The sequence below is a fragment of the Vicugna pacos genome, chromosome 5 (genome assembly GCF_048564905.1).
Source record: "Vicugna pacos chromosome 5, VicPac4, whole genome shotgun sequence".
NCBI classification, from domain to species: Eukaryota; Metazoa; Chordata; class Mammalia; order Artiodactyla; family Camelidae; genus Vicugna; species Vicugna pacos.
The window spans coordinates 40,186,899-40,212,071 of NC_132991.1; the positions used below are offsets into that span (position 1 = coordinate 40,186,899).

Genomic DNA, 25,173 nt, shown 5'->3' on the forward strand with positions numbered 1-25,173 from the left:
TCTTTCATCTAACTCATTTATTATTGGTAACTAGCTGCATGGGCTTTATCGTTTATGAACATGACATCACCTTCAACACTTAATTGTTCTATTCCTTACTGCAGGACAATGTGATAAATACTATTAATATTATAATTATTGCCATTGTACAGCTGGGAATACTAAGGGCTTTCTATGCCTTACTGAGAACTATTCAAGGCCACATATAGCTTGAAAAGTAATAAAACTAAGGCTCTTGGTCCCAAAGTCCACTGATTCTTGGCAACATACTCAAAAATCCTCCCTTCTTTCCCTGTTCTAGATTCACAGGAATGTAATTTGTATTTCTGTGTTTCCAAAATACTTACTAATACTTCTTTATAAATTACTGGCCCATCTTCTCATCTATCAAAGAAAGAAACTGAGTGAGATCAGTCTCTGTTCCAACTCAAAAATCCTATACTTTCATGAAAGCCAGTCAAGGTAGCATGAACACATTAATTATAGTTATTCAGTGTCAGGGAAATGGTGTTCTTCAGTCCCTGGTCAAATCTGGGCAATGTGGAAAGGAGCTGGAGAGACAATGTTTGCTAAATAATTACCAGGATGCAATCGATAAAGAGGAAGCAGGAAATATGTGAACTAAGATGCAGTATTTAAAAAAAAATGTTAGACTAACCTGTTCCATATGAATGGTGCTTATAGTTTAGAGAAAATAAGAACACCCCTGGCCACAAACTTTAATGCCTTCCAATTGCTTGTTATAGAGGTCAATTTTTTGAGTGGCTGCTCCTAACATTCCTCTTAATAGCTCTCCATCCCTGGTCCCCAGAGGTGAGCCTGTGTTCCTGGCTTCAGAGGACCAGAGCAGGGGAGGGTGCGCCATGTGATTCCACCAGCTGTGGGGGCCAGCCTTCCCTTATGATACAGATTCAAGACCAAGGGGACCAGGGTGCTGAGAGCAAAGAATCCTGCAAGTGTAGAAGAAACAGTAACGAACGACAGAGCCAGAAAACTCCCAATGACTTCCTATTTCTGGCTCTAGTCTCTCCTCAAATCGAGATACTTTCCTGATTTGAGGTTCCATGAGAGTCACAAACTCCATTGTTACTGAGTGGAACATGGTTTCTGTTCCTCTCAGAAGTCCTTATGAGCCCACTCACTGCAGGAATCCAGATGCCCCAGCCCCGGGGAACTCTCAAGCACTGCTCATAGTCTGGGCATCTGACGCATCATTTATTCACTTCTTCAAGCCCCTGCTGTAAGCCAGGCACTTGTCCACATACAGCAGTTACATCAGTGAACAAACCAGGTCAGAATCCCCCCACTAGGGGGGTTCGCTTACTCTGACAGATCAGACAAACGGGAAGGCGCGCTGTTTTCCATGCACGTTTCACCCTCCCACCTCTGCACAGGTGTTCACGATCTTCACTTGACGGACCTTCCTTGCAGCTGTCCGTGGAGAATTCTACCAATGTGTTAGGTCACATAGTCTTTCTCCTCCAGTGCCTTTCTCGTTTTCTCAGTAGGGAGAATCTCTTTTCTTTTGTTAACTACAGAACAACTTCATGTTTTATTTTGCAGACTGCAGTTATTTGTTAAACTGAAGGCATTGGGGGTCAGAGAACAAATGGCTAGAACAGACTCTGGAAAAGAGAAAAGGCCAACACCGACCTCATTGCACAACCGGGATGCCTAACGAGTAGCCTGTCCTTCTGCACGCAAGACATTTCATCTGTCAGAGTTGAACCAGCTTAAGAAGACTGGTCACTTTGAATGTTCCTTAGGTGAGGCCTGGCCTAAAGGCAAAACATGAGATTCTTCTCAGTGTGGTGTACACTTAAACTCACATATTCATAAAAGTTGGCAAAAGATAATTTAAGAGGAATCTTTCTCCGTGTTACCTTATACGGAAAGGGACTTGCCCCTTTTGGCTTTGTGCTGAGAGTTTTACGGACATATCTTATTTGCCCTCCAGATTATAAACTCCCTGTGGAATCAGTTCTGCATTTTATTTTTTTTTGCATAGCAAGTTAATTTACGGAGATAGAATGTTTCTCTTTTCCACTGTTACGTTTCCAGTTTCAAAGAATGAGAAGGTAATTTCCCCCCTTTCCTTCCCACCCTGAATGTTAGTCATTCCAGGAGATCCTCTGTACCCTTGTCTCAGAAGGTGGGAAGACCGCACCGGCCACTTCCTTCCTCTGTGACGACACTTCTTCTAACTTTGAAGACACAGACTTATCAAACTGGCTGAGAGGCTCAGGCTGGGCCTATCCTGTGAGGGGGTTTCTAACAAGGCGAAGGGAATGAAAGCATAAGATGTCCTTTAGTCTTTGAAGACTTCTCTCTGTCCTGAGGATGGGACTGTTCTTTTGGCAGAGCTTTGTTGGGGGCTAGCGGCTGCAAGTCACTGCTCAGTGCCCAGCAGAGCAAGGGAAGAATGTAATGGGAACTCATCACCGTCAATAAATCTCTGGCATTAAAGAGGGAGAGAAGTCACTCGGACGGAAGATTCTGTGCCACATCCTTCTGCCTGTCAGTTCCAGGACAGCCTGGAGAACCTCCTGCTGCGATTAGAACTTTGAAAGGGTTCAAGGAGACAGCACAACATCAGGAGGCTGAAGAGCCAGTGCGATTAATAACTAAATATCACTTAATATTTTGTTGCATAGAAAATAAAGGGAATTGTTATCGAAACATTCTGCCTGATGTCCAGCTCTTGGAGTTTTTAAACCCTTTAGGTAGCTGTCTTATGAAAAAAGTTAATTAACTCTTAATTAACTGGGAGCTTGGCAGGGAGAAGGGGATCACCCTTGGTCTTTGGCCAAAAATTTCCCAAACTAATGGTAAAATCTTTATGTTTGAATCTTAGATTTCCTTGGTCAGGGTTATAAATGGCAATCGAGTTTAAAAGCAGAAAATGTTTCTAGATTCTCCTTTAATTTGGGAATCTAGGCTTAGAGAGCAGCGCCCTGACCTTGGGATGATGACCTGGAGGATATAATGATGATGCCACACAGGCCTTGGGTGTGACAGACCTTCTGATGGAGTGAGTGATTCCAAGATGGACAGAAAAATGCCAGAGTCAGAATATGAACCCAGACTTTATGATTCTAAATCCACAGGACCACTGTATCATTCATCACCTGGCTTCCAGTGTTGGCTTTGCCCCTTGTGACTGAAAAAATGGAACTCAGCTAAAGCACAGAACTGATGTGGTCTCAGGGTAAACATAATTTACCACTCCAGGCCTTTGTTTTTGTAGCTGTGAGTTTCCAGTCGTGTGTGTGTGTGTGTGTGTGTGTGTGTGTGAACATGCAGCATTCTGCAAATACTTACTACCAATTCCTTGCTCTCCCCAAGTGTTCAGGAACACAGTGCCTTTAGCAGCCACTATTTTTGAAATGGAAATCATTCCTCAGTAGAAAATAATGAACTCTTTTAACTTTAGCTTTCAGGTTAATTTATCCTTTTGAAAATGAGCCAGAAATGACTATTAGATAAATAAATAAACTGCAATTAAGAACTCTCTTTTAGGAGGATTTGAGCCAGCTAGCTTTTCAGCAAGGTTACAGTTACAATTTCTTAACAGCCCCAAATTGGCCTTTTGGTTTCATAATATTTTGTAGGCGCTAAAAGTAAACGTTTAAACTGCAGTGAAGTCCATACATCTCACCAGAAAGAAAATCGGCTGTTTTTTCAAACATAATACCAAAATACTTGAGGCTCCCCGACTTGAATTACTGAAATAAAGCTGTATAGACGTGATTTTTCCACCCAGAGACTGCCATTTTTTAAATCTCCTACAATGTATTGAGCTTATATAACTGGAATTGTGTCTATAGAATCAACACGTCTGCGGGGCACACAAAATTTTACTAAAGACTTCTTAAAAGTCATTAAAATTAATCCTGACTCTCCCTCTGGTAGTGGAGGAGAATGAACGGTAAGAGTTATGTTTTAAAATGAGAAAGAGACGGGGGAAGGCTGTGGGATCATGACAGAGATCATCAGATTCCCCCAGATCTCCACGCCTTCCCTGCCATTTCATCTGAAGCAATGAAAGCCAGAATTTCATTATAAATCCACAGACGATCATTCTGGTTTGCAGCTACTTCTTGTTGGAAGAGTCACTGCAATTTCCTCTCAATTACGCAGGTAGCCATTGGTGTTGGAGAAAGAAATCATGGTGTTTGTATACCAAATAAATAGGCTTTATGGGCAAGACATAGGAATGCACAAACCTGATTTCTCAAAGGGTAATTGAATGTATAAATGTAAAGCATGTGATGAGGTCAGCATTGTGAGACTGGTTCGAGATGGGTATTAAATTACCAAACTATTTTTCATCATTTCATATAAAAAAGGTATTATTCTTCTATTATCAACCATCCAAGAAACATTTTTAAAAATCACTCCATCATTTCACAGAGTCTATCCATATATCAAACAATTATGTTGTATACCTAAAACGAACACAGTGTTATATGTCTATTATATTTTAATTTAAAAATCACTTTAGTGTTCTGTATAAATTTCTATTTTAAAGCCTTTATTATTTGGGGGCGTGGTTTACTTTTGGTCTTTTCTCTTCAGCTGAAGTGGATAAGAATGCTATCAATATTTATTGAGGACGACCTCAATGTCATTTTTCATAACAACAAACTCTTTGCCTTTCCCTAAATAAACCAGGAGCCATCACACCTTCGAGACTTTGCTTCCTTTGTTTCATCTGCTTGAAGACCTCCCTCTTTTATCTGAGCATCTCTTCATTGTCTGACCCTACCCCATAATCTCTTTGACAGTGAGAACTATGTCTTATTTATTATTTTATTTCCCAAACATATCCCAGTGTCTGTGGTGGAATGAAGGTATTTTCTGAAGATGAACTGAAGGTATCTGCTGTGAACTGATAAATCAAAATTCCAGAATGAAATTCCACTACAGTTTACAGGCAGGATACAATACCACATTAAACCTCATAAACTGATATAAATCTTCACCACTGCTCTACAGAGATGATCATCATTGAGGAAGTGCAGTGCTGGAAAGTTCTCAGAGGTCACCCAGACAAGGATTTTTATTTTAGATATGAGGAATGATGTCAAGAGAAGTGGCATGACTTGTCCAAGATCACATAGCTAGTTTTTTACCCCAAATGTCCATTCAATTTTTCTCCACAGTCTAACTATGAAGGAAATTAATATTGAGTAGGTATATCAGCACATAAGAAGCTAAATGGAAGTGACTGAAGTATTTCTAGATACGCCAAGATTGATTTTCACTCATGTTTTGACAGAGAGATGAGTGCGATGGAGTGAGTGACCCACAGTTACTGTTTAAGAAGGTACTGGCCCAACCAGCACTGGTTTTAGCAATGTATAAAAAGTCACTGTCCTTCAGTCTAGCTCCACATACAGATCTTAAACACTAACCACAAAGTGTTCAAGCTCAAAGGCTTGAGTCTCAGGTACTCAGAGTGTTATGCTGACAGCTTTCAGAAATGCAGCCCCAAAAAGAGCCCCAGGAAATATCCAGGAAGCAGATGGTCTTGAAGTTGTATTTTTTTTTTGAAAGGCCAAAATGTAATCTAAAAATATATTGTCTGTTTCTTTAGGCTGATAAACCATATATATATGGTTGTTATATCTCATATAGGGAAACAAAATTTAATGTTCCACATGCCTGAGTTTATGCCTCTTTCTTGAGTTATATAAGGGCTTCATAAAGCTTTGGCTCTTGAAATAAGATCAAAGCATATCACAATAGTTAAAGCGTTATGCCCAGATCTACTGCCATAGGAGGATAAAGAGAGAAAAGAAACATCAATGTAAATAAAGCAAATGCATGGACAGTTATAAAAACAAAAATTAAGTTACTTTGCTGGGTCCTATTCTGTGCTCTTTCCCATCCTTTTAAGTCAATTATGCTTGGTTTTTGCCTGATCTATTCCGTGCAGTAATTTCCCCCTTTGCAAATATCAGTCAGTTAATGCTACTGCTAAGAAAAATATGCTTGATTACTTATTGGAACCAAAACACCAGTTTGCCATTTTAATGTATCTTTAAATCAACCACATCACTTGTCTATATATTGAAGAGGTTTAATTAGATTTTTTTTATGAAGAGGACTTTCTTTAAACTAAAGGAAATAGCTGAAATTTATAAAGATAACTCTTTATTTACAGAATAAAACTGAACTTTGCTATAACTTAGCATAAGCAAACATGTAGTTCCTGTTCCCCTAAAGGATTCTTATCAACATCTTTTTCCTTTCATGTTCAAAGGCAAAAAGCCACTGACTGTACCAAGAATATAAGAAAGCTATCCATAATGTATGCATGTCACTAGGACTAAATGCTGCCGTGTTTCTCTGGGAGAGTAACACCTTTCACATATTCCTAAGCAGTTCTAAGCTTCAGAAATCTATTCACTAACTCCCCCAAATCTCATACAGTTACATCTATCTTCTCCTCTCTCTCCTTGGGAAAAACAAGAATTCCTCTGTAGGCCAAATAATGCACAGAGGTCCTTCAGGGCCCACTTCAGGGCTTTAAACTCTTTAGAATAGACTGGTGAGTGATTAGGGGAGAAGGCACATGGAAGGTCAGATGATAATTACATTTAGCCTGATTCTCCCAGAATGCCTTGGAAATTTTGTGGCTTGTAAACTGAGTTACTACTTCTGGGATGGCTCTTATTCATTTTGGATAACAGAGTGCGGGGGTATAATACCACCCCGGGATCCTGTGGTCTGGGTGTGGGAGAGAGGTGCTGGACAACTGCATGCCCATGGCTACGTGCAGTCTCCTATACCTGGTTGTCTACAGACCGATGAAAGACAAGCACATTTGTGATGGAACCACTTGGTCTCAATGTTTTTCATGGCACTTGGTACGTCAGGAAGCTCAAAGACCGATACACTCGTTTCCATGTTACACTCAGTCTCCTTCAAAGTCTTTTACATTCTGGTTGTTATTATGACATCAGAATAACCTGTATTCCTCTTTTCTGTGGTGAAGACCAGGCTGAATAAACAGGAAAGGGCCCCCTTCTGTGTCAGCACCTCTGTAAGGATATCTATGGGATGTGACCATTTATATTTCTGCTCTCCTTACTCTTTGTGCAACTAAGCAAAGAGTGGATTTTTCCATGACTTCAGCAATGATGAAACTCAGAAATCATCGGCCCTACTTCACACAGGAGTTGCTGCCCCACAAGGCAGCGGTAACTTTATCCATATCTTCATCTGCCCAGAGCCTCCTCTCTTAGGCTTCACAACAGAGCCACCCTTCCATGAAACATCTATTGCTTAAAAATTTCACCTGATTTTGTCAGGATCCTGGCAGGAAATAGAAGCTACATACAAGATGGGTTGAATGAAAACAGTTTAATGGAGAAACTATTTGCTAAGTAGGTTCAGATGGTGGATGAAGCATGCAGGTACTAGCAATGGAGAGAGCCAGGGCCACCCCTGGGTCTTAAAAGGTAAGGAAGGAACAGAAGTCCCAGTTCCCATTGAAAACTCAGCTGGAGGTTTACTAGAGGAGAATGCAGCCACCTAGACCAGAAAGTACGACGTGGTGATGGAGATCCTCCAACTGGGCTAAACTCAAAAAACCCCAGAAGACAAGGGCTCCCAGATTATGTCAAACCACAGAAAGTGGCCTTTGGGGACTGAGTCTTTCCTGGGAATTGCCCCTTGTTCCACAGCTACCAGATGTTTCACCACTCTCCCACTTCCTCCTCTGGACAGAATGCAAGGTCCAGAAAAGGGAGTACAAAGAATGTGATATTTCAGAGAATATCACACTACCAGAATCCTGGGGGTGAGTCTCTGGGGCAAACAAGTGGACAATGACACAGCTGCTCCTCAGGGGGCTGGATTATGTCACATTAGGCTCACAGAGGACACAAGGGAGGAAAGGCAGTTGTACATGTGGTCAGCCCAGGCCAGCTTGCAGGTTTATGGTAGATCTACAGCCTAGACTCCTGCCAGACATCTTGGGGTGGGGCAGCTTATGGCAGATGACAGTTCTCCCTTCCTTCTTGTTTCAGAGTCTTCAGTCTTCCACAGAAGGCGAAAGAATGTCTCTACGTTCTCCCCAAGTCAACAAATAAACCAAACCCATAAGGAGTGGAGGGGAGAAGCTTGCCTCCACCTGGCAATGCTCTAGTTTCCAGGAGTCTACATTTGTCAAACATGGAGGGGCGAAAAAAGCAGATGAGCGGACTGTGAACCTTTGCCAGTTAGATCGCTTTGGCAAAAGCTCTGTGTGCCAAACGTCATGTCAACGAGCTGTTTTGTCTCAGCTCATTTTCTAAAAAGTGTTTTCTGGCTCTGCTTGATATTTGTGAAGGCGCAAGCCACACACATACACAACAGTCTCTTAAGTTTTAGGATCTTGCTTCTCAAAGTGGGGCGGTGAACCCGCTGCCTAGGTAACCCTTGGGAGCTTGTGGAAACGCAGAATTTCAGGCTCCCCGGCCCCCTGCTAAAGACAAATTTGTGTTTTAACAAGGTCCCCAGGTGATTCCTGGGCACATTCAAGTTGGAGAAGCAGTGCTGTAGAAAATTACTGTTGGTGATCTCCTCCACAGGCACCTTAGTGCCTTAAGCCTCCCCACTTCTCTCTGCAGCCAGAATAGGTAAATATACACCTTGCTCAATGTATGTAATTAATCTCACATCTTTTCCCCTGAGATTATGTAAAGAGGACTATTTTGGTATGCATGTAGATGGATATACCAAAATTTATTTAATCAGCCCTCAAATGATAAATACATTTATTTCCAGTTTTTGTTTTGTTGCTACTTCAGTGCTGGCGTAAACATCACTTTACAAACACTTTCCCTACTCGTACATGTTTTCCTGTAGCGTACGTTCCCAAAAAATGGAGAGCCATGAAGAGGAAGGGCATGTGCCTCTTAACTTTGGTAGATATCACTAGACTTCTATCCAAGGGTGTGGCACCATTTCATACTCCAGCCCACAGCAGAAGAGAGACCCACACCTTTGCCAGCACTAGGAATTCTCAAACTTCTTTGTTGACCAGGAAGTGAAATCTAGGCCGTATCTTGACTTTACCTGGGAGTTTCCTATGGGACTTTACTAGGAGAAATACAAAGACGTGTGGAGGAGGAAGAGAAGCTGTGTTCTAAGAAGAAGGGATACTGTGTATGGAGAGATGTTAGGTTGGGTCTGTGGGAATGGTTAGTGTTTGGACATGTGGGCAGATGCCTGGTCACACAGGGTCCAGTATACCTGCTACATAAGGAAAGATGGAGCCCTTGTTCACAAGGAAACCAGGGGAATATGATACTGAGAAGCTAAAACCAAGTATTTTGTTTTTTCTTCCCACCAGTTTGAGGGAGCCACCTACTTCCTGTCAGGGCACTGACAGCACCAGTAGTGTCCTTATAATGGGCTTATTTGCCCCTAAAACTACTCAAGTCAAGGTGGGTGTGGGTATGAGAGGGCTGGCTAATTGTTGGGAGGACAATGTTTAGTAAATCTGGAGACTAAAACATTTCTTTTCCTTCTGATGTCTTGATCGTGCTGACTAATACAAAGTTTTCTCTAGTGCTTTTCCTAGGAACTGCACATTTGAAACCAAAACACTCTTACTATTATTGCCACTTTCCCTTATCCCAGTGTTATATAATCACAATAATATTCTTTAGAAAATTTCGTACAGAAGATTAACACCTGTTCTATTTTCCTTCCATCCCCAAATGAGACAATCCCAGAGAAACATTTAACAGCTCTTTTAGATAATCCTGTTTCACCGCTGCAGTTGTTGGACATAAAAAGTAAGTATAATTATCAGAGAACTAAAATTTCATTTTAAAAAAACCCAAGAAGGATTAATTTTTCACGAATCAGCATATTTATCAATCAAATTCCAGATCATGGGACCTATATGATTAACCATGCACTGTAGGATAAGTGACTAAAATGGCAAAATCGAGTCACTTATGCTTCTTTAATTACCAATGGATACATGAAATGGGTCTATTAAATCTAATCATCTTGGTTTGGTTGAAGTTTGGATGATCATATTCCAGAGTCAAACTCATTGGCACAGAATATTAGAATTAAGAAAAAAAATTCAAGGAATGATTTAATTTAGGCTTTCAGTTGTCAGAGAATTTAATCTAGCTTGGTAGAAATTTATTTGGCTTTATCTTTAGGTCCAAATTGTTTCTCAAAATAAATTAATCAGTATAATTTTAAATTTATTTTTGAGTAATAGGTACTTTCTCCCCCAACAGATGTTTCTTCTACTCTGAAGAAAAATTTCTACATTTCCAAGGTTTTTCAAATCTCTCAAAGGATTATAATCCTGATAGTATAATTATATAATTATTATATAATTAAGTTATATGTAATTATATATAATGATTATAATATTGATCATAATGATCATAATCCTGATAATATAATTTGTAAAGAATAGGAGGTAACATTTTAGGAAAAACAAGTAAAAATACTAGACATATGGTTGGCTAGTTATCTCGGGATACTGCATTTTAAAATCTATTTCTAAGGAAGGGTGAGAGTCAGGTGATTGTCCGTCCTCGATTAGCCTTGTCCCACCTAATCTTCAGTTTCTGACTCTTCAATTCTTTGAACACTGGTCCTTGAATTCAGCATCTTTTGAGTCCCAGACCCTGATATTGACATATGTGTCCTAATTGCCCAGAAGATACTAGGAGGATTCCCTGAGACAGCCTGATATATTTAGGAGTATATTATTACAAACTATTATTTTTTGAACATGTTTAATATGTAGAAGACATTGTAATCAACCACTTGACATACTTTATCACGTTTACATTCTAACAAGGGGATGGTATCATTCTCACTTGGCAGCTGAAGAAACTGAGATTTTTCAGAGAGATTAAATAAATTGCCTGTGGTCACGGAGCTAACCAGTGGTAAGGAAAAGGGCTGACAATAAACTTGCACCCCTAACTCTGCTAGGGTAGGATGTAGATTGAGAAGTTCCACTCTCAACAGAAAACTCTAATATTGAACTGTAGTCACAGCTTCTGAAAAATGAACCCACATATAATACCAGCTCATTTGAAGTTCACTGTATTTAATATGTGTTTAAATTATCTTCCATTGTTGAATAATTTTTTTCCTGAATTAATAGTCTAAAAAGATCTTTTAAGTTCTTCTCAAGTATTTAAGATCAAATAAAATTGGAAGTGACTGTGTGATCCTGGTGTTGGAAAACTGGTAATTTAAAGGAAGAATTTCTATTTGATAGTGGGAATAATTTTTCATGTTGTAAGTCTGAGAAACTCCTATATCAAACTCAAGGTAAATATAGAACGTAGCATGAATAATTGAGAGTTGCAAAGAGTTTCAAATGTATTGCAGTCATAAATGAATTCACCACTTCCTTTTTTGGAATTTGATTTTTCCTTCTAGATCTTATTTGGAAGTTGCTATTTAATTGACTTGAGTGAATAGTGTGACATAAAGTCTAAAATACAAAGGGACTAGATAGTAATACTAATTATTCAATATACATTCAACAAACATTTCCTGAGACTTTGTATATGCTCAGTGCCATGCTGTGCACTGGAAAGTAGCAGTGAAAAGAGATGGTCTGTTGCTATGGCTTCCCTTTGTCCCACGAAGACAGAGCAGACAGCTGAGTGTGAGCAATAACTCTGCTAAAACTCAAGTTTAGGTTAAACTGAATTCAGTGTCATCACTTAAAGGTGCTCTTGGAGATTTTGAGAGCATTAAGTGACACAGTTCATGTGACTATGACTGGAATAATAAATGGTGTGTTGAAATCATTCCATAAGCACTTTAGTAATACATATGAAGAACAATAAATTAAGCATATTATACAAATCAATGTATGGTAAGTTGGGGAAAACGTATTACTCCTAGAAGTCAAAGCAAAGAATTGGTAACACATATCAGCCCTTATATTCTCTGAATGCCTTTGGAGCAGGAAGACTCTTGAAATAGGTCTTTATCAAAAAACACTTGGAAATTATACTCACCAGTACTATGGAGTCTTGCCTTGTAAAATAACAGAAAGAGAAACAGATTTGCCATTTGGAGATACTGAGCTTTTATTTTCTGATGTGTAAAATGGGACCTGTCTTATAGGGTTGCTGTGAGTCTCAGAAAAGGTCATGTCTACAAAATTACTTGGAAATATAGATATAATCATTTAAACATAAGCTATTATTATTTTTATGAATCAAAATATAGCTACCTACTACATTTTTTATACCTACATTTTAGATTAAGTCCCTTAATTCACAGATATCTTAGAATAACACAATTTGAATTTGTATAATGTTCTACTGAAAAGAATTTCTAACTCTTGGGGGAAAATGTGTGTGTGTGTGTGTGTGTGTGTGTGTGTGTATGTGTCTTATCTACTTTTATCATGTATATCAGCTCCAGAAAATAGCTGGACTAAACTGCTGAACTGTTTGAGGTAACAATTCACAGGCAGATATAAAATTCTGAAACTCTAGCATGCAAATGTGTAATTTTGTGGGCCAAGAACTATCATTCAGTATGACTTCTAAAGACATGTAAATGAATTTAAGTTCAATACCTATTCCAGCCCCATGACTTTATGATTTTATGATGATAGAATATGACCTCAACTGCCTTCCAGGAAGGCAAGATGGTCCTAAACTGAAGACCCTTGATCTTCTAAACTCTTTGATGAGCTTGGGCATTTATATCTGGATATAAGAGCAGTAGAAAGCTAGACTACCATGCCTACTAGAAAGAGAAGAATTTGGAGCTCTCAGAATATAATGCAGGGAGGGGTGAGAAGCAGAGATGGTAGAGAAAGGAAAGAGAATGAGGGGAAGAGCCCAAATACTTAGTGAAATTTATTAAACCCAAAAGATGACTGGTATGCATAAATCCCTGGTAGAAATGAGTGACAGATGGAATCTTGGTCACTTGTTCAGAGTGATGAGTTTACATGGAACCTGGACTCAGGACTTAAGAGGGTGATATAAGTTTTTAAGTCCCTAAGGAGTTGCAGAAGGTTCTGGACTTCTACAGACTATGAAATTGGTAAGTTTTTGTGCAAATTATGCGTAGATCTTCAAGAGGACAAAGAGGCCCTGGCTTATAACTGGTTTACCCAAGTAAGACACATATTTATTCATTTATTTATAATTTCCAAACTGCCTGCTTCCCAAAGGAGAAGTAACACATGTGTTGTATTATGTAGTATCATATAACTTTCTGTGGAGGGGTTAACAGTGGTTCTCAAACATGGGGAGGGGATGACTAGGCTGTGAGGAGGTAGGAGGGGAAATTTTGCCCTCAGGAGAGATATGCTCATGTCCAAAAATATTGTTGACTGTCAGAGCTGGGGGCTGCTCCTGGCACCTAGTGGTTGGGACCAGGGAAGCTGCTTCACATTATGTGATGTCCAGGACAGACCCCACAACAAAGGATATTTGACCCAAGATGTCAGTTGTGCAGAGCTGAGAAGCCTTGACTTGCTCCAACCTATCATTTTACAAGTAAAAAACTGAACGTCAGAGAGGGTCAGTGACATATGCCAAGTCACACAGTGAGCCAATAGAAGAGATAGATTCTAGTGTTTTTCCCATCACACTAGGTAACTTCTAAAAGCTAAAAATGGAACTGTTGGAAAATAAAGCTCCTTATGAACAAATTTAGGCTTAAGATGTACTAAATAACTGCATAAATCTTTAAAACATTGTACTGCTTAACGCTGGGAAATCTGGGCCACCAGGAAGATACAAAACGTCATTATGTAACATAGCTTTGAAATATATTCAATAATATAAAAAGGACCTATTTGAAATCTATTAGCGTAAAAACTATTTTTACGATACTTAACCAAAGTCCTGCCCAGCATAGTGGTTCTCAACCATTAGCTGCTTCACAATCACCTGGAGGGTTTGGTAAAAGACCAGCTGCCCCGCCCCAACCCTCCGAGGTCCTGACTCAGAAGTCTGGAGTGAGGCCTGAGGACCTGCATTCTGAACAAGTTCCCAGCTGATGCTCTGCTCAGGAGATAACACTTTGAAATAACACTAGCCTAGCATTTGGTAGGTACTCAATAAATGCCAGCCTAGTATTGTAGGTATTTAAAAAACACAATCTCATCAAAATATGTAAACTCACTTTAGCATAGATTAATTAATAATGCTAATTCACATTCAGAAGAATATGCTCTAGAGAGGGCAGAACCAAAACTAAGTTTAGACCTCATTTAACTCAAACCCCTTACTTTAGAAATGAAGAAATTAATATAGCCTTTAAGCTTCATTACCAGCAAGAAGAATCCCTTTTAACAATAGCCAATAGAAACAGTATTCACTGAAAATCATTTATAGACAATACTGGCAGATTTTTCCTAAAGATACGTAAACTCAAAGATTGTAAATCCAACTAAATATGTATACATTATTTGTAACATTATGTTTATGAGGAATATTCTATATGCATAACTGAATAAACCCTGTTCTGATGGGGCTCTTATGCCAAGCTAAGTCTATGGGGAAAATGCCTATTGAACATTAGTAATACAAAATCAGGCCCTGAGGGACCATAACTGTCTCTTTAAATTATTTGGGAAAACATGTACATGTTTAATCAATTAAATATATCATAAGAAGATAAGCAGTATATTCCCATCATAAACAATCAACGTGCTATTGTTAGTCATGATTAACAGAGGGAAAAGTACCCTCAAAGAAATTCATTTCAGTAACACTCATTTTCATTCCATTCATTTAGTAAAAAGAACGCAACAAATTTCAGATACCTAGAAAACTACCCGTGCACCTAGTGAGTGTGCTCCAATTAACCTGCCTCTTGCCAGTCCTCACTTAGAAACACCCAGTGGCTGAACAGTCAACGTCCTCTTTACCTCTTTAACACCATGAAGACAGTTTACACAGCCTTATTTTCCTAACTCGCGACATCTTGCCCAAGGTACCGAACTTTGCTTGCCAAGGGCACACGAGAAGCCAATTCCTCTCAAATGTGCTGCACCTATCTTCAACTTTTTAAATACCCACATATCCTTTAAATTAGATGCCATCTGTTGTATCACCATCTCTGGCTAAATCTTATTAAATTTTTTTTGCCATTATCACACTGCTGCTGCAATCTTACCAGGCTTTTCTGCAGCAGAAAAAAGAGACTCCTATTTTAACTAATGCCTGGACCAGGACACAGTGTGAGAGTCTAAAGCAGAATCAACGCTATATTGTTTCTACTTTTTTGCTCGTAGAGTAACTGTCAATGTTAAACCTGGGCTAATGCCTCCAAGCTCCCGGCAAACACAGTACAGTGTGAACCAATGCAGTTAACTCAACACCATTCAGTGCTTGCATCGAATGGTGCTTTTACTGCAGTATTCACCTTGGAATAAGTAGGCAGGATTTATTATTTGTTGAAGTCACATAACTGCCAAGTTATGCAGGCTCTGTTCTCATATTATCACAAACAATCACAAGGGAAGACAAATACAAGAAAACACATAGCTCATTTACAAGCGAAGCAAATCTGCAATCAGACAAGGGCAATGAAACAGCCAAGAACTGCAGTAAATCTCTTTCAGCTAATAGCCCCATCTAATAACGCTCTCCAACACCTCTGAGCAAATGGATTGCATTCAGTTTAAACAGTCAAATCAACATGCATTCCTCGATGGTTAGAAAGATGCTTGATAAGCAAACCCTAATTTATGATTCATTTACTCTTTAAGTGTCTTAAAGCTAGGATTGCTAGAAGACTTCCTCTGCTTATTCAAGCATGCTGACAGAACTGAAATCTCTTAGTAATTTCTCTCTGCACCTCTCAGCATGGCTGACAGGCATCTGCCAAGACTATAGCATATAAACCACTGATTCATGCAAAAGTATTTACCCCCAAAAGATGTTGTAAAAGCTCAGCTTCCTCCAGCTTCCATAGCCCCTGAAGTGTTAATCTGAAGGAGCAGTTCCATGAGTTTTCACAGGCCAGCAGTGTGTCTCCTACACTTGACCTAGACAGCCTTACATAACGAAGCATCGGGGCTGGGGAGCTTGCTGAATGTCATCACCAAGAGTGAGGAGCATTGGCAGCAGCAAGCGGGCGGGCGGGCGGGCTGGGAGTTTGCATGGAAATCATGAAGTCTTGTCTTTCTTTTTTCAAATGTTTGGGAAGCAGAGTTAAGAACAGCTCAGAAACTGGTCTCATTCTTTTTTTGTGGGAAGAATGACCAGACGCATAAAGGCTAAATCTTCCAGCAAGTGCGAGACACCTCTCTCGGTGTGTGCAGTAAACCTAACAGAATGAATGGCTGGCTGTAAAGGACTGTGCCACAACACCTAAAATGAAGGGAATGGGAAAGCCAAGTAACGACTCAAAGGCTGCCACGGAGCTTTTGTCTACCTTTAACTCATTGTGGTGAGTATAGGGGGATATGTGTGAATGTAATAGGGGAATACTTGCAGGTGTGAGTTTGTTTGCAGGAGGATAACTAAAGGATTTATCAAGAGTGTTCATGTCCCTTGAACATCTTGTTACAAGCAAGATGACAGCGTTTTTAATCTCGTGTATCAATTTCAGAATGTGGTGGGTTAAACTGGTTGTGCTTAATGTATTTCAGTTTCAGATATTTTCGTGAAAGTAATGAGAGAAGCAAATACCTCTCTGTGGTGGTTTGCAGATAACTGTCAGATGTGTTAATTAATTACTTCTATTGTCTATACTAAAAAGATCTGAATTTCAGCACTCAGATTTTGCATATAATGAATCTCTTTTTAGACTTTAAAAGCAATGTCTCAGGATGAGGCAACAGGATCACTGTGCTTTTAAATAAGCTTTGTTAGATTCACTCCTGGATATCTGGGGGCTACTTTTAAACAGCAAATATAAAACAATGTACTCTCCATCTAATTTTCATTCTATTATCTCAAATGTGTGCAATACAAGTTGGGTCCTTAAAAGCTGGAAATAATAAAGGCAGTCCTATACTCTGATCCTGAGTAGAGTGATATGGTGTTATTAATATATTATATTGTTTAATTATATGTAAAATTGTGGTTCATATGGGATATGGGTTAAGATGTATAATTCCCGAGGCAACAGAAACAGAGCAGAAGCCATGCATCATTTTAAAATAATCTTAATGTGCTGCTCTTAGTTGGGAAACTTGTCTACTAATGCATCACACTGAGAATAGAGCAGGGAAATAAGAGAATTTTAGGTCTATGAAACAACACAGTAATTTAATTCCACCCTATCATTTAACCCCTAAGGAAACAGAGGTAGAAAGAAGTTAAATGATGTTCTGAAGGTGACAGAGGAAGAGGTGAGTGGGAAGTGGTCTTCCTGTTACTCACTAGTATTTTGCTGACCATACCCCAGTTAACAATTGTCCTTTGATACTGGGGTACAGGCCTGATGTACAATGACTTTTTTTAATCATAGAATGACAGATAACAAAGTGGAATAGCACTAAATATCTGCTTTTAGCAGTATTCTGATTTTGGAAAAACGAGTTTTGTAGCAGACGGAATGAGAAACTTTCTTCAATTATTTCTCACAACTCTAATGAACATAGTGGTGTGACATTTAATTAAATTTTCAAATTATGAAACAGTGTTCTGAACATTTAGTGATGGATACCACATTGGTGGCTCAGATCCTTTTATTTTGTTAATGTGATTGTGGTACTAGGCTTATCTGTCTCTTGGAGAGCTAAGGTACATGAAACAAACAACCCATGGGAAGCAAAGAACTGGAAAACAGAATGTTTAAAAATGATTTTATTTTATCATTTTCAAGCAAACGGAACCTCTTATAGTCAGGCACTTGTTTTTCATTTTTGCATCCCTGTCCACAGCATAGTGCTTACCTGGCTCTCAGCAGATGTTTGCAGAATGAATAAATGGAGAGGGGAAATGTATTCATACTGACCCACGGATGGGAGTTGCATATGTTACTGCCATGTAGAGCTCCTTGGAGGAATTGTTTTAATAAATGTATAAAAATGATTTACGAATGTATCTGCTTAACAATTACCAAATTAAATGAACGCTTCTGAAATACTTGTTCAGAAACTGCTCTTATAATTATTTTTTTTTTTAGTATTTTCCTTGCCATCTAATTCGATCAACTTAGTATAAGTTTGGCAGCCCAGAAAAGATAATCCAACTTTCACTATGTTAACCAGAGGTTTTGTTTTACTCAAGTGACATTAAGGTCAAGTGACATTAAGTTAGGATTTCACAAATCTGGCAGACTGAAAGTCCTCAGGAATTTAAGCTCATTTTTCCTTCCTCTTGGCCATTCTTAGTATGTGGCTTTTATCCTTTGATTTGTTGCCTTGTGGTCTCAAAATGGCTGCCTTACCTCTAGCATCCTGACTACATTCCAGGCAGGAGGACAGAAAGTACAAAAAGCAAAAGGCAAGTGCCAGCTGAATCAGCTTTCTCCAAGAACTTTCCCAGAATATCACCTAGAGACTTTGACTTATGTCTTATGGGTTATAACTGTGAAAAATGCCACCCCACTGGGGTGTAGGGGAGTCTGGAAAAACTGTGTTTTTAGCTGAACCCATTGCCATTCCCAAAAAAGCTGAGGTTCTGTTTTTAAGGCCAATGGGGTTGCTTCCCCAATATCCATTCTCCTTTAGCATGCAGTTTTGGTGGTTCTGATAAAATCCTAATGTGTGATCATTTAATCTAAGCTGCTTTATCGTCCAAGAAACGGTTTCTCATTTTATATCTGGGTCTTCTATGGAAAAAAATTATCCTACTTTTGCAATACAGTGTTACTTGGGAAATAGGTTTATAATTACACCATAGTCGAATGGATGCAAAGAGAAAGCTGGAGATAAACTTTTCAGAATGAAAAGGGAAAATAATCCCATGTACCATTTCACCCCATAATCACTCCCAAAATAAGGTTATCTAAAGCCATTTCTTTCTGAAAAGATCCTGACTATGGAAGCATAAATGGACACTGAATTAAAGCTCTAACCCTTGAAATTTATGCAACTACTAAGTAACATAGTATAGTTATATATACATATAATAGTGCCTCACTAATTTAGAAAAGAGGCTTTACTTCAATTTTTTTTTCAGTTCTGTTGTCTTGCTGGAATCAGAGAGACTGAAAAGCATGTGGCTCCTCCCACTGGGCCACCTTTATCGGATATCCCAACAAGGTCACCAGAGCGCCTCTCTAAACCAGAAGCTAGTCTTCATATTGCAATTCGGAATTATATTGACATCTTTTGAAAGACCTGGAACAAGATGACCTCTCAAACCAAAAGTTTCACTTTAAACTTCTAGAGGGCTCCAAAGCTTAGTGAAATAGAAGCTGTTTAATTTTAGAAGAGAAAAATGACAGCATTTAATAGTTTCTACTAACTTAACTTTCAATGGAAGATAGTTGACTTCTGAACCCAAGTCACAATCACCTTGAAATAACCTCTTCAGGAAAAAATGAATATTGCAGTAGCTTCTACTTTACCATACCGCCACATGGAACACGGTATTCATTTCACTTTCCTACGAGAGATAAGGAAATCCTTTGCAGAACAGCAAGACTATATCCAGCCTAACTGGAAACAACTAAATTAAAATATGTTTAGTACCTGGCAGGTGTGAGTTTTGTAAGTCGCAAACTCAAGGGAGAACTAAATTGCAACTTTCTTCATTTTTCCATAAATTAATTTCTATTTTAATATCCCATTTTTGCCTAGTGGCAGAAAATGTAATTATTTCTGGGTCAACTCAATTGCTTTAATACTTTTTCAGTCATCTCAAGTTTAGCTCAGTAAAATGTGAGATTTTAATTTTTGCCCTTTATACTAATTAGAGTAACACTAGCTTCAGCAGCAAATGCATCCAAAAGTCTGGGTGACTGAGCACAATGAAACAGTATTTCTTACTCACGCAGAGATCTAGGTGGTTGTTCCTGGTTGGCAGATGGTCTTCCCTGTGATCATTAATGGGTCATTCATGGATACTTCTTGTGGCTTCTCTTCCTTCCAGCTGCCCAGAGTCAGCTAGCTGATGAAAAAAGAGATCATGAAGAATTACACCTACCTCTTCAGCCCAGGAGAGACACACATGACTGGCTTATATGTAAATGGTGAGCAACAGTCACACAGCTCCACCTAGATGCAGTGAAAGGCTGAGAAATGTCGTCCCTCACTGGGCAGCCACTTCTCAGAAGAAGCATACATTACTATAGTCACCAAGCTCTCCCTGCCTACCTTTCACTTTTGCATTTGAAGCACCTCTTGAAAATATATCATCTTTGGACAGTTACTGTCTTTTGAGATTAGAGAACTGAGAGGATTTAATGGGCAGGTTGAGGGAGTCTCCCCTTGGACTTGTGGCATGATTGATTATATTTTGTACCTGGATATGGGATTGCATCCTTTTCCTTCTACCAGAGATCATCAAAACTCTGTATAGATTTTCAAATGTTTACATTATAGTACCTGGAATTCAGGTCCATAATTTTACATTTTAAATAAAGTACCCCTAATTGGAGCAGTTTCACATGCTATGAAATACATGGCTTGTTTATATGAATTTGGAAAGAATGGTTTCTAAACCCATTCTGATTATAGCATCCAGCTAATGCTTGGATATCACTTTGGTATTTCAGGCAGGATTAAAACAAAACTGAAGGAGGAAGGGCTAGAGCCTAAACCAGGAAAGCAAACTTCTCTGCAGTCCTCAGCAGACTTCTTCATGTGTCCCATTGGCCAGAAGTGATATACGGCCGCTCATAGGAGCAAGAGAAGAAGCTGGAAAGATAACTTTCAAGTTGGATTAATAGATGTTTCAAACAAAATTTGGGTTCTCTTAATAAGGAAGCAGGGTAAAAAGAGTAACTATGTCTGCCTCAATGTAAATAGTCCAATTATTCAAACTTGTTTTACACTTTCCAGAGTGCTTAGTATCAGTGGTGTGGGGCAGGAGGCCAGGGGAAGAGAAGGAGAAGGGGAGGAGAGGAGAGGAATGAAAGGGACACAGAGAGACACATAGAGAAACACAGAACTAAGTGGAAGTGACTTGACAGTGAGAAAATTGGGGGTGGTAAAGACTAAGAATCAGCTCAAGAAGAAGAAAATTCTACAGAACTCTGAGATGAACCTGAAGTAGTTAAAATATGAAGGATATTCTGTAATAGTGCAGTAGGTTAGATATCCATAGGAACACAGAGAAGTGGTCTGAAAATGTATTACATACCTGGAGCAGGTATGTCTATAATTAGTGCCCTGAGTCTGTGTTGGAACTGACAAGGCTGAGGCTCCCTCAGTCCATGTGGTAATGGCCCAAGGAACCTGGCTATTTCAAGTGACCTCTTTCCTTAGGGAGCTTGGAGAAGCAACTATGCATCAGAGATGCCGCAACCCAAAGTCCGGTTTGTCCATCTAAACATGTGGTCAAAAAATAAAAAGATGAAAGCAGACGCTTTATCAAGCAGGCCAGCTACACCAACGAGGTTTCCTTAAGCTTATTGTTGGGGTTTTGTAGCTACTGCTGCTCTGCACTGTATCTGTTGCTCTGAATCAGAATTCCAGCAGGAGAACAGGAGGAAAGGAGGGAAGAAGGGAGGAGCCAGACAGAGACAGAGAGATTGGGCGGGAGGAAGAGAGAGAATGAATATGTTATTTGGTCCTGAGGGTGAACCTCGAGGCAACCCAGAGACTGCCTTTATTGATTAATTGATTGACTGATTGATTGAAGTATAGTTGATTTCCAACATTGTGTTAGTTACTGGTGTACAGCATAGTGATTCAGTTATACACATACATATCCTTTTTCATATTCTTTTTCATTATAGGTTACTATGATTCTGTAATCAGTGGCAAAGAACCTGGGTGTTTGTAGATTTCTAATTTTGCCTGTCTGTATTTTTTTTAGTCTTGCATTCTCTTTGGAAACTGCTAGAATATACTAAAAGTAGGTGTTCTACTTAGAGTAGAAAGAGGCACCCTTAAAAAAACTTTCTTTTCTCCCTCCCAGCTGCTAGTCTTCATTAAACACACACACACACACAGCCCCTCCAGAATATGTAAGCTGTTGATAGAAAGGAGAATCATCAAGTTGGGAGTAAGTGTGTGGAAGGGAGGATGTGTGCCTGGGAAGAAGGAAGGGACATGTTCAATTTTTGTCCTTCCTGGTGTTTTCTCTTTCCAAGTCGGTTTCCCAGGTGGCACCTCAGCATGTGCAGGCCCGGGTGCATCACCAATGTGTCAGGTCACCTCCCCTGTAGCCCTAAAGCGCTGGCATGATTGCACTGTCTTGGCTTTTCCAGAATCCCCATGTTATAACTCTCGTCAATCTCTGCATAGTGAGCTCTCCTCAGGAATTCCTTTTCAGATCTATGAGTAGTTCTTAAGATCAGATCGAAAGAAACACTTCATTCTCCTGCTCACTAATGTTGGCCAATGTTCCAGTCTCTCTGAATGGCTTGTAGATATGAGAAATCTTTATGCTATTTCATGACTATCAAATTGCTCAGCCTGTTCTCCCTGTTGGGGGTCACCCATCCCCCACTCCCAGCACCCCTGGCTTTGCCTTTCCTGCCATCTGTGAAACCTATTTGGTTTAAGGACAGCATTTCGGATCCCACTACCTCACCCAAGTGGGAGATATCACTGCTTGTTGGGATATTACTGTGACCTCTGAAGCCCTACTGTGCTTATGACACCTTATTAGATATATTTGCTTTCATACCACCCCCTTCAACTAACTGGTTAACTGCTTAAGAATCAATATTGGGTTTTATTTTTTAACTTCCTGGGTGGGACACACTATACATTTAGTAACTATTCCTGGCAATAAAATACTGTGATTAGTAATAAGAATAAAGATGAGCCCCATCTACTTTAAGAAGCCCAAACACATACACAGATTTATTAAATAGAAAATACTAGGAATAATGATGTATCCTATGAAAAGATGCTTTACTTGGTAAGAGATCACCAAATTTTCATTGAAAGTGTCATTTAATAGTTGTCTTCACATTCAGTTTTTCCAGAAAAAAAATGTATTTCTTAAAATAATATGTTTTAAAAATCCTATTGCAGGCAATGACTTGATTTAAAAAACGACAAATTTGAAAAATCTGGTTATAGTAGCAGCTCTACTTTGCCTGTTCTCTATGTTTTATTAAGTCCATGCATAAGAACTTGAGAACACTTCACACTTTTGAAAAGCTAGACATTGTTAGTCTGTTTGAAAATACTCTAAAATTATAAAAATGGTATCATAGTAATAGAGCTTAAATTTAATATTTTGGCCTAATGTTTTAGTGTCCCTAAACTCTCACATTTGGTTTACTATTTTATTCTTGTAATAACCCTGTGATAGGTGTTACACAGATTTCAGTACCCTACCCCACCTCTCCTCTTACTGGAAAAAGATGGAGAAAGCGCCCATGACCTCATTCAAGATGTCAGTTAGATTGCTGATCTTTCCTTCCAATTAATTAATTTACTTTTGGAATTTGTGTTTTCTTCGGATGAGCCTCAGTTCTATTCAATAAAAAATTTTAATGTGTCAGCAAATCAAGCAGTCAACCCACATTCTTGTGTGCCACCCTTTATTACTTCTGCAAAGTCCTCAGGCAATTTTAGTCAGAATTCCAAATTAAGGTATTGTATTTGGAACACATTTTTAGAAATGCTGTCTTCAAATAGCATGCCTTGGCTCTCTCTCATACATTTTGATGTGGAAATCTGTGACTACATGGAACTCTAAACCAGCAGAGCTCCCTTTGCTTAAGGCTAGGGTTCTCCTGGAGGTAGAAGTAACAGCTGTAGATGCTGACCTGAGTAACCCAGACCCATTTGTTTGTTCCTTTTGCTTCGTCTCCTTCACACTCTCCAACTTTTCAGTTGGAAAAAAGACTTGGAAAAATTTGATGACTCACCTGAGTCCCCACTGCTAGTTGTCCCTAGGGCTTGGCCAACATATAGGGTTTCTTGACTAAGGTCAAATAAATGAAAAATCAATTATTGAAATGAAAAATAAGTAGCCCAGTTTTTTTTGTAGATACAGCTGGATTATAAAAAATTTAAAATGTATTCCATTTAGCAAAACCTCTATGCATGTTCTTCATAGTGGGATGGTATATGCTGAGTCATCCTCCTCTTGCCCTTTTTTGTAACTAAATAAGTTGATGAGAATGTTGGGCTAATGACAGTTAGATGGTAATTGTAATTTATACTTGTATAAACACACCTAATACTTTACAAGGCATGTTCATGCATTTATTTCCTAGAGACCTGGATGCTTTCCAGATCCACATGAGGTCTGCGAGGCAGTCCCTCACCTGATTCCACGCCTGTGTTAAGATGGAGCCCAGATGCAGCCCAGCTCATAGAACTCTGTATGCAGTGCTCTCTGCAGCTCACCACACTGCAGGGTTCTACTACTCAAGGATGTGAGGTAGAAAGCGTAAATGAGGAATGTGCAATACTAACCCCAAATCTGCCACAGAGAATCTCTGGTATCAGGGTGTCTTCTTGGATTTTGGAACAGAAGTCAGGGTTTCAGAGATGGGCTGAGAAGACTTGTGAAATCCAGTGATGAACAGATCTCCAGAAATGTCAAAAGCTCTATTATTATCCTGAGTAACAGTCAGTCCCCAGATGATTTTTACTTGGGGGAAGACAATCTTAGAAGTGATTAGTCAACAGTCCACAGCTGCACATGTCTTCAGATTTGAAAACATCTCCCTCTTTGGAAAGCAAAGGCAGTAGGCTCCAAATGCAAGCACATCTCACGTATATAAGGAACTACTCTGTCAGCAAGCTTAATTGAGTAGAAAAAGTTTGCCTCTAATTCGAGTATTAAAGCACATTATAAATCAACCAATCATAGGATTTAGAGATTGGAGGAAACCCTAATTTTGCTACAGCACCACTTGGCTAGCTTGACAAATACAGAAGCAGATGAAATTTGACTTTGATTCCTGCTCTTTTTTCAAAATGAAAAAAGTATTTCTAGAACACATTTCAACCCACAATCTTTCTTTTACTAATATAACAATTTTTAAATGTAATATGTTAAGTTTGATATTTAAATTTTGAGCCCTAATGAATTATTAGTCTTTAATAAGCAATAAATTTGATATATATTAATTAGTGTTAAAACACTTCAGCTATTTTATTTCTTA

At 39.1% G+C, this 25,173-nt stretch overlaps 1 protein-coding gene and 2 long non-coding RNA genes across 6 annotated transcripts in view; 2 read left to right on the forward strand and 1 right to left on the reverse strand.

Annotated features, from left to right (window-relative positions):
- Positions 1-25,173, reverse strand: part of LOC102524652 (sodium channel protein type 1 subunit alpha) — a 170,019-nt gene that overhangs the window by 119,109 nt on the left and 25,737 nt on the right. Inside the window, exon 3 of the mRNA XM_072961100.1 lies at positions 19,923-20,039. The gene's annotated coding sequence lies outside the window, so the exon portion shown is untranslated. The remainder of the gene's footprint in view (positions 1-19,922; positions 20,040-25,173) is intronic.
- LOC140696609 (uncharacterized) lies at positions 1,186-2,671 on the forward strand. The gene is made up of 3 exons (XR_012073111.1): positions 1,186-1,291; positions 1,564-1,766; positions 2,116-2,671. It is a non-coding gene; the product is annotated as an uncharacterized lncRNA (long non-coding RNA).
- On the forward strand, positions 7,027-20,098 carry LOC140696386 (uncharacterized). Of its 4 annotated transcripts, none has more exons than XR_012072643.1 (6): positions 7,027-7,469; positions 8,504-8,630; positions 9,347-9,440; positions 9,722-9,794; positions 16,183-16,422; positions 20,022-20,098. It is a non-coding gene; the product is annotated as an uncharacterized lncRNA (long non-coding RNA). The 4 variants fall into 4 exon arrangements; XR_012072640.1 differs by lacking the exon at positions 20,022-20,098 and adding an exon at positions 19,107-19,625; XR_012072642.1 differs by lacking the exon at positions 20,022-20,098 and adding an exon at positions 19,107-19,625 and having other exon boundaries at positions 16,230-16,422.